The sequence below is a fragment of the Erinaceus europaeus genome, chromosome 7, assembly GCF_950295315.1.
Source record: "Erinaceus europaeus chromosome 7, mEriEur2.1, whole genome shotgun sequence".
Taxonomy (NCBI): domain Eukaryota; kingdom Metazoa; phylum Chordata; class Mammalia; order Eulipotyphla; family Erinaceidae; genus Erinaceus; species Erinaceus europaeus.
This window is the reverse complement of record NC_080168.1, coordinates 95,340,121-95,352,602: the sequence shown is the minus strand read 5'-3', so window position 1 is coordinate 95,352,602 and position 12,482 is coordinate 95,340,121. Positions and strand designations below refer to the sequence as shown.

At 41.0% G+C, this 12,482-nt stretch overlaps 1 non-coding gene across 1 annotated transcript; it reads right to left on the bottom strand.

Annotated features, from left to right (window-relative positions):
- Nucleotides 1-833: 833 nt before the first annotated feature.
- On the bottom strand, nucleotides 834-937 carry LOC132539639 (U6 spliceosomal RNA). The gene has a single exon (XR_009550974.1). It is a non-coding gene; the product is annotated as a U6 spliceosomal RNA (small nuclear RNA).
- Nucleotides 938-12,482: the final 11,545 nt, after the last annotated feature.

Genomic DNA, 12,482 nt, shown 5'->3' with positions numbered 1-12,482 from the left:
GTAGGAAGATGGATCAGAAAATACAACCCAACAATATGCTGTATACAGAAAACCCACCTAACTCAACAAGAAAAACACAGACTCAAAGTGAAAGGATGGAAAACTATCATACAAGCCAACAGCTCACAATAAAGGGCAGGAACATTTATTGCTCATATCTGACACGATAGACTTTAAAATAAATAACATTAAAAAAAGATAGGGATGGACACTACTTAATCCTCAGAGGATCAGTCAATCAAGAAGATTTAACAATTATTAACATCTATGCACCCAATGAGAAGCCATCTAAATACATCAAACATCTACTGAAAGAGCTACAGCAATATATTAACAGTAACACAATCATAGTAGGGGACTTCAATACCCCACTCTCTCAACTTGACAGATCATCCAAGCTGAAAATCAATAAAGACATGAGGGAGCTAAATGAGGAGATAGATAAACTAGAACTATTGGACATTTTCAGAGTCATTCATCCCAAGAAACTGGAATACACATTTCACTCAAGTCCACTTGGGTCATTCTCAAGGATAGACCATATGTTAGGCCACAAAGACAGCAGCAGCAAATTCAAGAGCATTGAAATCATCCCAAGCATCTTCTCAGACCACAGTGGAATTAAACTAACTTCACAAGCGTGTCTATCTTTCTCTCCCCATCTCTGTCTTCCTCTCCTCTCTTGATTTCTCTTTGTCCTATCCAACAACAACAACAACAGCAATAACAATAACAACAAGGGCAACAAAATGGGAAAAATGGCCTCCAGGAGCAGTGGATTCTTAGTGCAGGCACTGAAGCCCAGTGGAGGCAAAAAAAAAAAAAAGAATAAATAAAATAATGAATGTTTTGTTAATTTACATGTCATCCTTATACAGGGACCATGCTAACTTGTGTACAGTTTCAATTTTGGTCTATGTGCTGCTGAAGTGACCACTCAGCATCATTTAAAACTTCCCTAGCAATTGATGCTACTGTGAATTAATATTTCTTAAATGTGGATCAGGTTTTACTTAATAAAATTCCATTTACTTGCCCCTTTTATACCTTTGTTACTAATACTAAGGCTCCTCTTCTCTTACAAACATGGATATTTGATAAATATAACTCTTCCAAATATTCAAAGTTAACTTTCATTTGCTAGTGTCAGAAATCTTTTTTTAAAGAATTTTAAAAATAAAAATATTTAGATTATCCAACTCTGCTGAAATTTTTGGAGTTAAGTTGGGTTTTAATCTTAATTCAGAGCTTTTATTAAGTACCATAGATAGTTTAAATACAGAAAAATAGATTTTTTAAGCTATTAATTTAATGCCAGAGAGCATTAGATTCTTGGAAGTAAGCTTCACATTTTTAATTGTAATTAAAAGATAATTTGTGGGGGTCTTCTTTTCATTGCTTTTGTTGTTTTTTGGATCTCTTTGAAAACTAGAAAGGAAAGCGGAAAAGCAGTGTGTGTGTGTGTGTGTGTGGGGGGGTAGATAGCCTATTAGTTATGTAAAACGACTTTCATACTTGAGGCTTCAAAGTCCCAGGTTCAATCCCCACTTCTACCTAAAGTAAGAGTTGTGCAGTGTTCTGGGGAAAAGAAAAAAAGGGGAAAACCAAAAACACCCAGGCATCCAATAGCCTCTCTGTTGGCACTGCACACGACTGAGGTTTATGCCTCTAAAGTCTCTGTAATCAAGTGGTTTGGGAAATGTGGTGAGTACACTTGCTATGGAAATCTCTGCATGCCTCAAAAAAAAATTTTTTTTAGCACATCATGTGAAATCTTTGCAAACACAAGGACCTTTTTTTTTTTTTTTTTTAAATCTATTGACAAAGGGACAGTGATTCCAGACAAGCAGCTCTCTTGTCCTCTAAATTAAGAAAGGGGATCTGTTCTGTACTTCAGCACAGAGTAAACAGAACAAAAGCTACATATCTTGCACTATTTCTCCTTTATTTTTTGAATGCTTTCTACGCAGCAGTAAAAATTGTTTGTGTAAGTTAGCTTTCCGCCAATGACCTGAAATCCAGAAATATTCTTAAGCTGTTCAGGGTCAGACATTGCCTTACTGACCAAGCTGAAGGAAATCTTTAACTTACCTGTCCTTGAGGAATTTGAGATGAAATAACAAAGCTGATGGAATGGGTTTCTTCCTTTCATGCATTCCTGGATGGTTAATTAAGTATTCATCTCACAACATGACTCAAATGCCTCTGTGTGCTTGGCAATGTGCTAGCCACATAAATAAGACAGGGCTCTTGTTCTTGGGTGTTTTTTTTTTTTTGTTTGTTTGTTTTGTTTTTGTAAGGGAAGATAGGTAAACAAGTAATTACAAGGCTGGGAACCTCTTAATCAAGAACACCTGGCCGATAAGACACTCCCTTAGCCCAAGATCCAGGGCCAACAAGGGAAGAGAAGCTGCAAATCATAACCAAACAAAGCCCTGATTTGAAATCTTCAACTCAACATTGTACAAACACAGACAGTTACCATTCATCATCCATGTGCTTGGGTGACCAAACATCATCAATTCTATTTTAAAAGAGTCCTTCCCAGGGTAGTGCTATACTCCAGTTCTTCTGTACTTTGACGTGAATCTCACAACAGAGCCAAGAATCCCTGCCTTTAGGAATCCGCAGGGCATCCCAGAAAATGGCTCAGTGGGCAGGGAGACTGTAGGGTTTGTATGCATGAAGTTCTAGGCTTGATTCTATGTGTGTAACACCAGCATGATGCTCTGATCTCTTCCTCACGAGATGGATGGACCATTAGATGGCTAGACTGATCAATTGATTGATGGAACTATACAAAAAACACACACACACATACACACACCAAAAAAGAACTCAGTGAATTTACTATCAATTTTTGATTAACAATAATTTAAAAACACTTTGTTTTTGGTTTTTTAAATATATTTTAATATTTATTTATTTTCCCTTTTGTTGCCCTTGTTTTTTATTGTTGTTGTTATTGATATCATTGTTGTTGGATAGGACAGAGAGAAATGGAGAGAGATGGGGAAGACAGAGAAGGGGAGAGAAAGACAGACACCTGCAGACCTGCTTCACCACTTGTAAAGCGACTTCCATATAGGTGGGGAGCCAGAGGCTGGAACCGGGATCCTTAAGCCAGTCCTTGCACCTTGGGCCACGTGTGCTTAACCCGCTGTACTACTGCCTGACTCCCCTTGTTTTGTTTTTTTACCAGAGCACTGCTCAGCTCTGGAGGTTAAATAAGAGAATTTTGGTACCTCAGGCATGAGAGTCTTTTTGCATAATCATTATGCTATCTCCCAGCCCTGAAATATTTTATTGATTAACAATAATTTATTCAGCATCAATTAAGTGTGGATTCTATGCCCTCTCCTAAGAAATTTCCTCACTGACAGAGGTGGATTTAAAATGAAGCTGATGAAGCTTAAATATCAGAGCCTTTCACTGGCATGACTTCTTTCCAAGTCCTTGGAGAGACCTTAGCTGTCAACATTCCGGTATGCTCTTACAAATAAATGTTTTGCAAGAGCAAAGTATGTTGACCGCAATTTTTTTTAACTTTTTATTTACTTTATTTGATAGAACAGAGAAAAATTGAGAGGGAAGGGGATTAGAGAAAAGACACACACACACACACATATCTGTAGCACTGCTTTACCACTGATAAAGCTTTCCCCCTGCAGGTGGGGACTGGGGGCTTAAACCTGAGACCTTCTATATGGTAACATGTGCACTTAACCAGGTGTGCCACTGCCCGACCCCCAATTGTTTAAAATGCAGAGCTACTTTCCTTTTACTACAATTGTCTTCTCAGTTCTTGTCTAGACAGATGGCTTTGGAATGGCTGTGGGCACTTTGGGTACCCAGATAAGGGGGACTTGATTTCAGGATTCATCTCTTTTGAGTTTGGGAAAACTATAGAGATGGATTTGCAATCTCTCTCTTTTTAAAAATATTTCCCGTTTTATTTATTTATTTTTGTATTATGTTTACTTATCTATTGGATAGAGACAGCCAGAAATCAAGAAGGAAAGGGGGGATAGAGAGATACCTGCAACACTGCTTCACCACTCACAAAGCTTTCCCCCTGCAGGTGGTGACCAGGGACTTGAACCAGGGTCCTTGCGCAGTGTAACGTGTGCACTTAACCAGGAGTGCCACCACCTTGCTCCAGGTGTGTAGTCTTTTTCTTGCATGAATATTGATGTAGTTTGGGCAGTCATGGTGAGTGCTAGCTAGGGTGGGGCAGTGAGAACATTTCACCAGAAAGGTTAAAGGGGGGAAATAAGTTTATTAGAGTTTTGTCAAGTGAGGCAGAGTGGGCAAGTTGAAGGAGAAGTTTGACTGTCAGCTAGTTGCTGGGAAGAGTCAGTATTAGAAAGATTATATATAATCTTCTAGAATGCATGCTATTTTCTAGGACCACATTCTTTAATTGATTACTCGGTTTGGAGTTAGGGCTTTTTCCTTTCTTCCTTCCTTCCTTCCTTCCTTCCTTCCTTCCTTCCTTCCTTCCTTCCTTCCTTCCTTCCTTCCTTTCTTTCTTTTTTTATCAAAGCTTTCTGTCAGGGTGGGTTGCTGTTTGAATTCCAAGCCTGTAACACTGTCCCGGGGGGAAGACACGGTCAGTTTCTGACTCATAAGTGTCCAGCTATCCTGTCTTGCAATACTTAGGCCACCAGTCAGACAAAAGCCATGAAACTATTGATTTTACACCATAGCAAATATATTATTGCTCAATGTGCTGTCATAGTCATGATTTTTAGAATATTCCTATCATACGATGCTGATGGCTTATCATGGTACAGGTCTCTCACTGGGGACTTGTCCTGCCACACCTCAAGCCAGAAGAGGAAGATGGTATGGAAAGGGATTGATCTGGAAATGTGTGCAGACAGAAGCTAGTCTGTGGTACATTGTCCCAAGGCTTTCAACCCATATGAAAAAATAAACAAACAACTCCTCCCAAAACAATCCTAACAGAGGCTTTAGCACCCTTGATAGTAATCTTAAACACGCACATGATTGGGCCAGGTGGTGGTGGGCCCAGTTGAGCACACATACATTACTGTGTGCAAGGACTAGGGGCTTGATCCCCACCTACGGGGGAGATATGAAGTAGATCTGTAGGTATCTTTTTTACTCTCTTCCACACTCTCTCCCTTTCCCCTCTCACTTTCTCTCTGTCATACCCAATAAAAAAGAAAAGAAAAAAATGGCCACTGGTAGTGGCAGATTCATAGTGCCAACACCTGGATGCGTTGGATCGACCTTCCCGTGGTGCATCCCATGAGTACCCATTCATTGGGGAAACTGACGATCCTTCCTAGCCGACTGAATCCACATGGATCCCAGTCACTTTCAAAGCCAGCAACAAGCAGCTCCTGACAGCTTTCAACCTGACCCTGTTGACTGGCTACGGAAGAAGGGCAAACGCTAGAAGAAGAAAGTGCCAACACCAAACCCCAGCTAACCCTGGTGACAGAAAAAAAAAAGCAAAAAACAAAAGACAAAAAAACCAAAACCACATGATTTTCACCAAATAAAAAGTTGTGCAGCTGAAAAAAAGTTTAATATTAATAACAAAGAAAATTGATTTTCCATTTAAGGGGAAAGACTGAAAAATCTATTCTCACAATAGAAAGTGTATTACTAAAAAAAAAAGACAGAAAGTGTATTACTAAACATTATCACATCATCGCATGAGGAGGTAGTAAACAGATATGGGCATACTATATAGGAAAAGGTAGTATAGAATTGTGTTGGAGAATTAATTAGTGTAAACATCATGATACTTTTTTCCCTGGACTTTGTCATTTGGATTGTTTGTTATAATTCATTGTGATTTCTTATTTTGAATAGATTTTTGTTTGCACTACTTTTATGTTTATGATTTATATATTACTGTTTATGATTTAATGTGCATGAATATAGATTCATGTTTATGATGTAATGCTTATGATTTATACATACATATATATGTATACATACATATATGTATACACATGTATGTATATGCATATATGTGTATATATGTATATATGTGTATATATGTATATATGTGTATATATGTATATAAACGTATATACACATATATACATATAAAAAGCCACAATGTTAAAATAGCCCATGTGGATAGTGTACCTGCTTTGCCATGTTGGAACCCAACCCCCACTACACTGGAGGAAACTTCAATATTGTGGTCTCTCTTTCTATCTGAACAAAGCTAACCTGGAGTGGTGAAGTCCAAGCGATGACAACAAAGAAACAAACAAAGCTAGAACTTGACTCAAATTGCTTACTTTTATAGTCCTCTTGCCTAGTGCCTAGTGGCACTGTTATATCACAGTGAGATATATGAATGTTGAGCAAATTTAGCAAATCCCATCACATTGTACAAATCTTTTCTCTCTTTTTTTTTTTTTGTCAGTAAGACTTCACTGTTCCAGGCTGATTTTTTTTCCTTTTATTTTTCATATAGAGAGCAATAGAAGGAGACAGGGAAGGACATCACGGCACTGAAGCTTCCCCCAGTGTGGTGGGGGCTGGGCTCTAACCTGAGTCACAGATACAGCAAAGCAAGGGCCTTCCCCTGTGAGCTATCTTGCTGGCCCTGTCATCTCTAATCTTAATGGCATCCCTAAGAGGCAGGAATCATTCATTTTGCGTATTGCAAATGCGAAACTGAAACAGTACTTCTGGTTAAGTAGCTTCCTCAACCTGACAACACCCCTAGGGAGTGTCTCAGCTGCAGCTGAGCCCAGTCATTCTGGTTCTCTGCTGGCACCATCATTTGACTTCAGGGGAAGGGACCTGTGTGTCTCTGTGTGGCAATGACCCGAACCTGGGTGTGGACCTCTTTTGGACCTAGTAGAGGACGAGCTGATGAAAGGATACAATGATGAAAGGACATTTGGCACAGAGAGTGACTGAGAGGTACTGCTCTTAGGGCCTTGCACCGTCCCTGCCTGCCTCCCAGGTTATCTTCTTGTGATAAAGAGCAGCCTTCTCCACCAACAGAAACTGTTCCAAGCTATTCCATATTCACACTGCTGATGCCGAGCCAAGAAAATATTCCTCCTATGCTTACCATGTCTGCTCCTTCCTCAGCAGCTACCACCCAGTTTGTTTACAACAAATTATTTATTTGCATGAGAGAGACAGAGAGATCAGAGCGTTGCTTAGGCTGAGTATATGGTGGTGCTGGATATGGAACCTGGGACCTCTGTCATGTGAGTGGGGTGTACTATCACTGTATATCTCCTCAGCACTAGGGGTACTTCACATTTCCCCATTTTCCCAAGATGTCAGTACATGTCTCCCTTACCATACTGTCATCTTCCTCCACCCTAGGGCATTGGGTCCCCAGCACCCCAGTCCTGACTCCCTTCTGAGTCCCTGGCTGTGCTGCAGTCCTTTGAGGTTTCACCCTGTGTTAGCTTTTGCTTCGTTTATGAGATCCCACTTACTAGAGAAATGGTCCAACATTTGTCCTTCCAGTTTATTTCTTTCAATATGATTACCCTGGTCTTTTATTTTTTTGCCTCCAGGGTTATTGCTGGGGCAAAATCCCTGCCTGCACTACGAATCCCCCCTGCAGATGGGGAGCCAGGGGCCCGAACTGGGATCCCTACGTTGGTCCTTGAGCTGTGTACCATGTGTACTTAACCCGCTGCACTACAGCCCAGCCCTCAATTACCCCGGTCTTTAACTAACCTCTTCCCAGGGTAGCTGACAGTATGTTTTCAACATCTGTTTATTTACTTTTTGTAATTTCCTAAAAATTACTGTGATACAGTTGAGCTATAACATTAAGTTTAAGGTGTACAGTCTGTTGGTTCACATATCTATATATTGCAGCATAGTTAGCATCATAAAATTAACTAATACATCTTTCATGCCACATAATTATGTTTTTATGTTATTTATGTTATGCTATTTATTTTTATTGTCACCAGGTGTTGTTAAAGTTCGGAGCTCTAGTAGGCCGGGCTAGCTTCGCGGCGTAGAGAGAGACTCGAGGACACACGGCTGGGCTGAGAAGCTGCAGTTTAATCTTTATTCACGAACAGGCAAATCACCACACCATGTGCTTCCCTATCATTCTTCCTCCACTGCTGCTGCTGCTGGGACTCTGGACGTCCTTAGCATACGGGGCGGGAAGAAAGAGGGGTGCAAAACTAGCAAGGGCCAAACCATTTCTCTCAGAGGTAGGGGGAAGGGGAACAAACCAACACGAAGAATACCAACAACCAGGGACAATAAAATCCACTGCTCCTGGTAGTCATAATTTTTTCTTTTCTTTTTTTATTATTTTTACTTGACAGGACAGAGAGAAATTGAGAGGAGAGGAGGAAATAGAGGAGGAGAAAGACAGCTGCAGACCTGCTTCACCGCTCATGAAGTGTTCCCCCCTGCAGGTTGGGAGTGGGGCTTGAACCCTGCTCCTTTCTCATGGTGATATGTGTGCTTAACCGGGTGTGCCTCTGCCCTGCCCCCATAATGATGTTATTGTGTGTGGTGGAGGAAGGGGTAAAGCAATTATGATTTAGTCCCTTAGTACTTTTAAGTTTATAATACAGTATAGTTGACTGTAATCACTATGTTGGACATTAAAGCTCCAGACTTACTTATCTATTAGTTGCAAGGCTGCACCCTTGAACATCTTCCCAATGCCTCACCCTTTTCCCCCAGTCACCAGTAACCAATTCTAGTCTCTGTTTCTGGGTTTTGCTTTTTAAGCTTCCCTATATGGAACTAGGTGATAGCAATAGACTTTGATGCCTAAGGCTCAAAGGTCTCAGGTTCAATCCCTGCCACCACCTTTATAAGCCAGAGTCAAGCAGTGCTCTGGTTAAAAAAAAAAAGGCCATATTTAAGTGTAATCATGTGGTATTTGTCTTTTTCTGTTTAACTGACCTTATTTAGCATAATTCCCTTAAAGTGCTGTTGCAAAAGATTGTATGTCTTATTTTATTTATTCCCTTTCATTGCCCTTGTTGTTTTATTGTTGTAGTTATTATTGTTGTCGTCCTTGTTAGATAGGGCAGAGAGAAATGGAGAGAGGAGAGGAAGACAGAGAGGGGAGAGAAAGACAGACACCTGTAGATCTGCTTCACCGCCTGTGAATCGACTCCCCTGCAGGTGGGGAGCCAGAGCTTGAACCAGGAACCTTAACGCCAGTCCTTGCGCTTTGCGCCACCTGTGCTTAACCCGCTGCGCTACTGCCCAACTCCCAGCTGTATGTCTTTTTTAAAAAAAAAAAAAACGCATCATCAAAACAGCATGGTACTGGAACAAAAATAGGCATACAGACCAGTGGAACAGAATTGAAAGCCCAGAAGTAAATCCCAACACCTATGGGCATCTAATCTTTGATAAGGGGGCCCAAAGGATTAAATGGAAAAAGGAGGCTCTCTTCAATAAATGGTGCTGGGAAAACTGGGTTGAAACATGCAGAAGAATGAAATTGAACCACTTTATCTCACCAGAAACAAATATCAACTCCAAATGGATCAAAGACCTAGATGTCAGACCAGAAACAATCAAATACTTAGAGGAAAACATTGGTAAAACACTTTCCCACATACACCTCAAGGACATCTTTGATGAATCAAACCCAATTGCAAGGAAGACTAAAGCAGAAACAAACCAATGGGACTACATCAAATTGAAAAGCTTCTGCACATCCAAAGAAACTATTAAACAAACAGAGAGACCCCTCACAGAATGGGAGAAGATCTTCACATGCCATACATCAGACAAGAAACTAATCACCAAAATATATAAAGAGCTCAGCAAACTTAGCACCAAAAAAGCAAATGACCCCATCCAAAAATGGGCAGAGGATATGAACAAAACATTCACCTCAGAGGAGATCCAAAAGGCTAACAAACATATGAAAAACTGCTCTAGGTCACTGATTGTCAGAGAAATGCAAATTAAGACAACACTAAGATACCACCTCACTCCTGTAAGAATGGCATATATCAAAAAGGACAGCAGCAACAAATGCTGGAGAGGTTGTGGGGACAGAGGAACCCTTTTACATTGCTGGTAGGAATGTAAATTGGTCCAGCCTCTGTGGAGAGCAGTCTGGAAAACTCTCAGAAGGCTAGACATGGACCTTCCATATGATCCAGTAATTCCTCTCCTGGGGTTATACCCCAAGGACTCCATAACACCAAACCAGAAAGAGGTGTGTACTCCTATGTTCATAGCAGCACAATTCATAATAGCTAAAACCTGGAAGCAACCCAGGTGCCCAACAACAGATGAGTGGCTGAGAAAGCTGTGGTATATATACACAATGGAATACTACGCAGCTATCAAAAACAATGAACCCACCTTCTCTGACCCATCTTGGACAGAGCTAGAAGGAATTATGTTAAGTGAACTAAGTCAGAAAGATAAAGATGAGTATGGGATGATCCCACTCATCAACAGAAGTTGACTAAGAAGATCTGAAAGGGAAACTAAAAACAGGACCTGATCAAATTGTAAGTAGGGCACCAAAGTAAAAACCCTGTGGTGAGGGGTAGACATGCAGCTTCCTGGGCCAGTGGGGGGTGGGAGTGGGCGGGAGGGATGGGTCACAGTCCTTTGGTGGTGGGAATGGTGTTTATGCAAAATGTAGACATATAAATCAGTAGTTAATTAATATGAGAGGGGGAAAATCAATTGTATGTCTCAAAGTTTCTCAAAACACAAACTGAATCCTTTTAATATATAGGCTGTGTATTTGATATGCGGACTCTCTCAAAAGCCTAGACCAAGTAGATTAGAAGCATCCAATAGCACAGCTATATACAAGATACTGGATACTGTACAGCAAACCATAACAAAAGGACTTTTCAAAGTTAACCCAATTAACAAATAATGTGATGATAACATTAACTATCGATTGTCTTTTTGAACCCTAAGACAGCAGGAACCTCACATCTCCACTAGAGAGCCCCTACTCCCCCCAGTCCTGGAACCCTTGGATAGGGCCCACTTTCCCATATGCATCTCCCAATCCAAACCAAATAATATTGCATCCGCCGATCACAACCTAACCAACGCAACGATTGCCACCTCAACATGCTTCACCTCAGACTGTGTCCAGAGACTTCACGTGTGGAATGACAACCCTTCAGCTTCATTACTCGGGTGAGACCTTTCCTTTTATAGTACACTCTAATTTCATCTCAGGTAGTTCACTTTCTAACAAAGTCCCATAACCTAGATATACACCAGTTTCTGTGAGAGAGAGCTTATGTGCACACGTATCCATAAACTACTGCAAAATATATACCTGAAAGCAGAAGTACACTAGAGTTTGCAGTGAGTACCTCCCTAACACTTCCTCTCCACTATTCCAAGCTTGGGATCCATGATTGCTCAACAAAGTGTTTGGCTTCGTATGTTAACTCTCTTTTCAATCACCAGGTTCCAGATGCCACCAGGATGCTGGCCAGGCTTCCCTGGATTGAAGACCCCACCAATGTGTCCTGGAGCTCAGCTTCCCAGAGACACACCTTACTAGGGAAAGAGAGAGGCAGACTGGGAGTATGGACTGACCAGTCAACGCCCATGTTCAGCGGGGAAGCAATTACAGAAGCCAGACCTTCTACCTTCTGCAACCCTCAACGACCCTGGGTCCATGCTCCCAGAGGGATAGAGAATGGGAAAGCTATCATGGGAGGGGGTGGGTTATGGAGATTGGGTGGTGGGAATTGTGTGGAGTTGTACCCCTCCTACCTTATGTTTTTGTTCATTAATCCTTTCTTAAATAAAAAATTTAAAAAAACAAAACAAAAAAAAACGGTAATTAATGGGTTACAATAATTAAGAGTGCAATGTTTTTTTCTGTACTATACCCACCAGCAAACTTCTGTGTTTCCACCCTTCCATCTCCCACCATAGTTTTCACTAGGACTGGGACTGCTAAAATTTATCATGGTTAAATCATCTTTTGAGGAATCCTCAAAATGGCTGTACCATTTTCTATTCCACTAACAGTATATGAACATTTCCTTTCTCTCTCTCTCTTTCTTTTTTAAAAAAATATTTATTCCCTTTTGTTGCTCTTATTGTTTTACTGTTGTAGTTATTATTGATGTCATTGTTGTTGGATAGGACAGAGAGAAATGGAGAGAGAAGGGGAAGACAGAGAGGGGGAGAGAAAGATAGACACCTACAGACCTGCTTCACTGCTTGTAAAGCGACTCCCCTGCAGGTGGGGAGCCGGGGGCTTGAACCAGGATCCTTACGCTGGTCCTTGCACTTTGTGTCACCTGTGCTTAACCCGCTGAGCTATATCGCCCAACTCCCTCTCTCTGTCTCTCTCTTTCTTTTTTTCCTTCCTTTTTCTTTCTTCCTCTCTCCCTCTCTCTCTCTCTCTCTCTCTCTCTCTTTCTTTCACTTCCAGGATTATTGCTGGGGCTCAGTGCCTGCACTATGAATCCACAGCTCCCAGCGTCTATTTTGTCCATTTTATTGGATAGGACAGA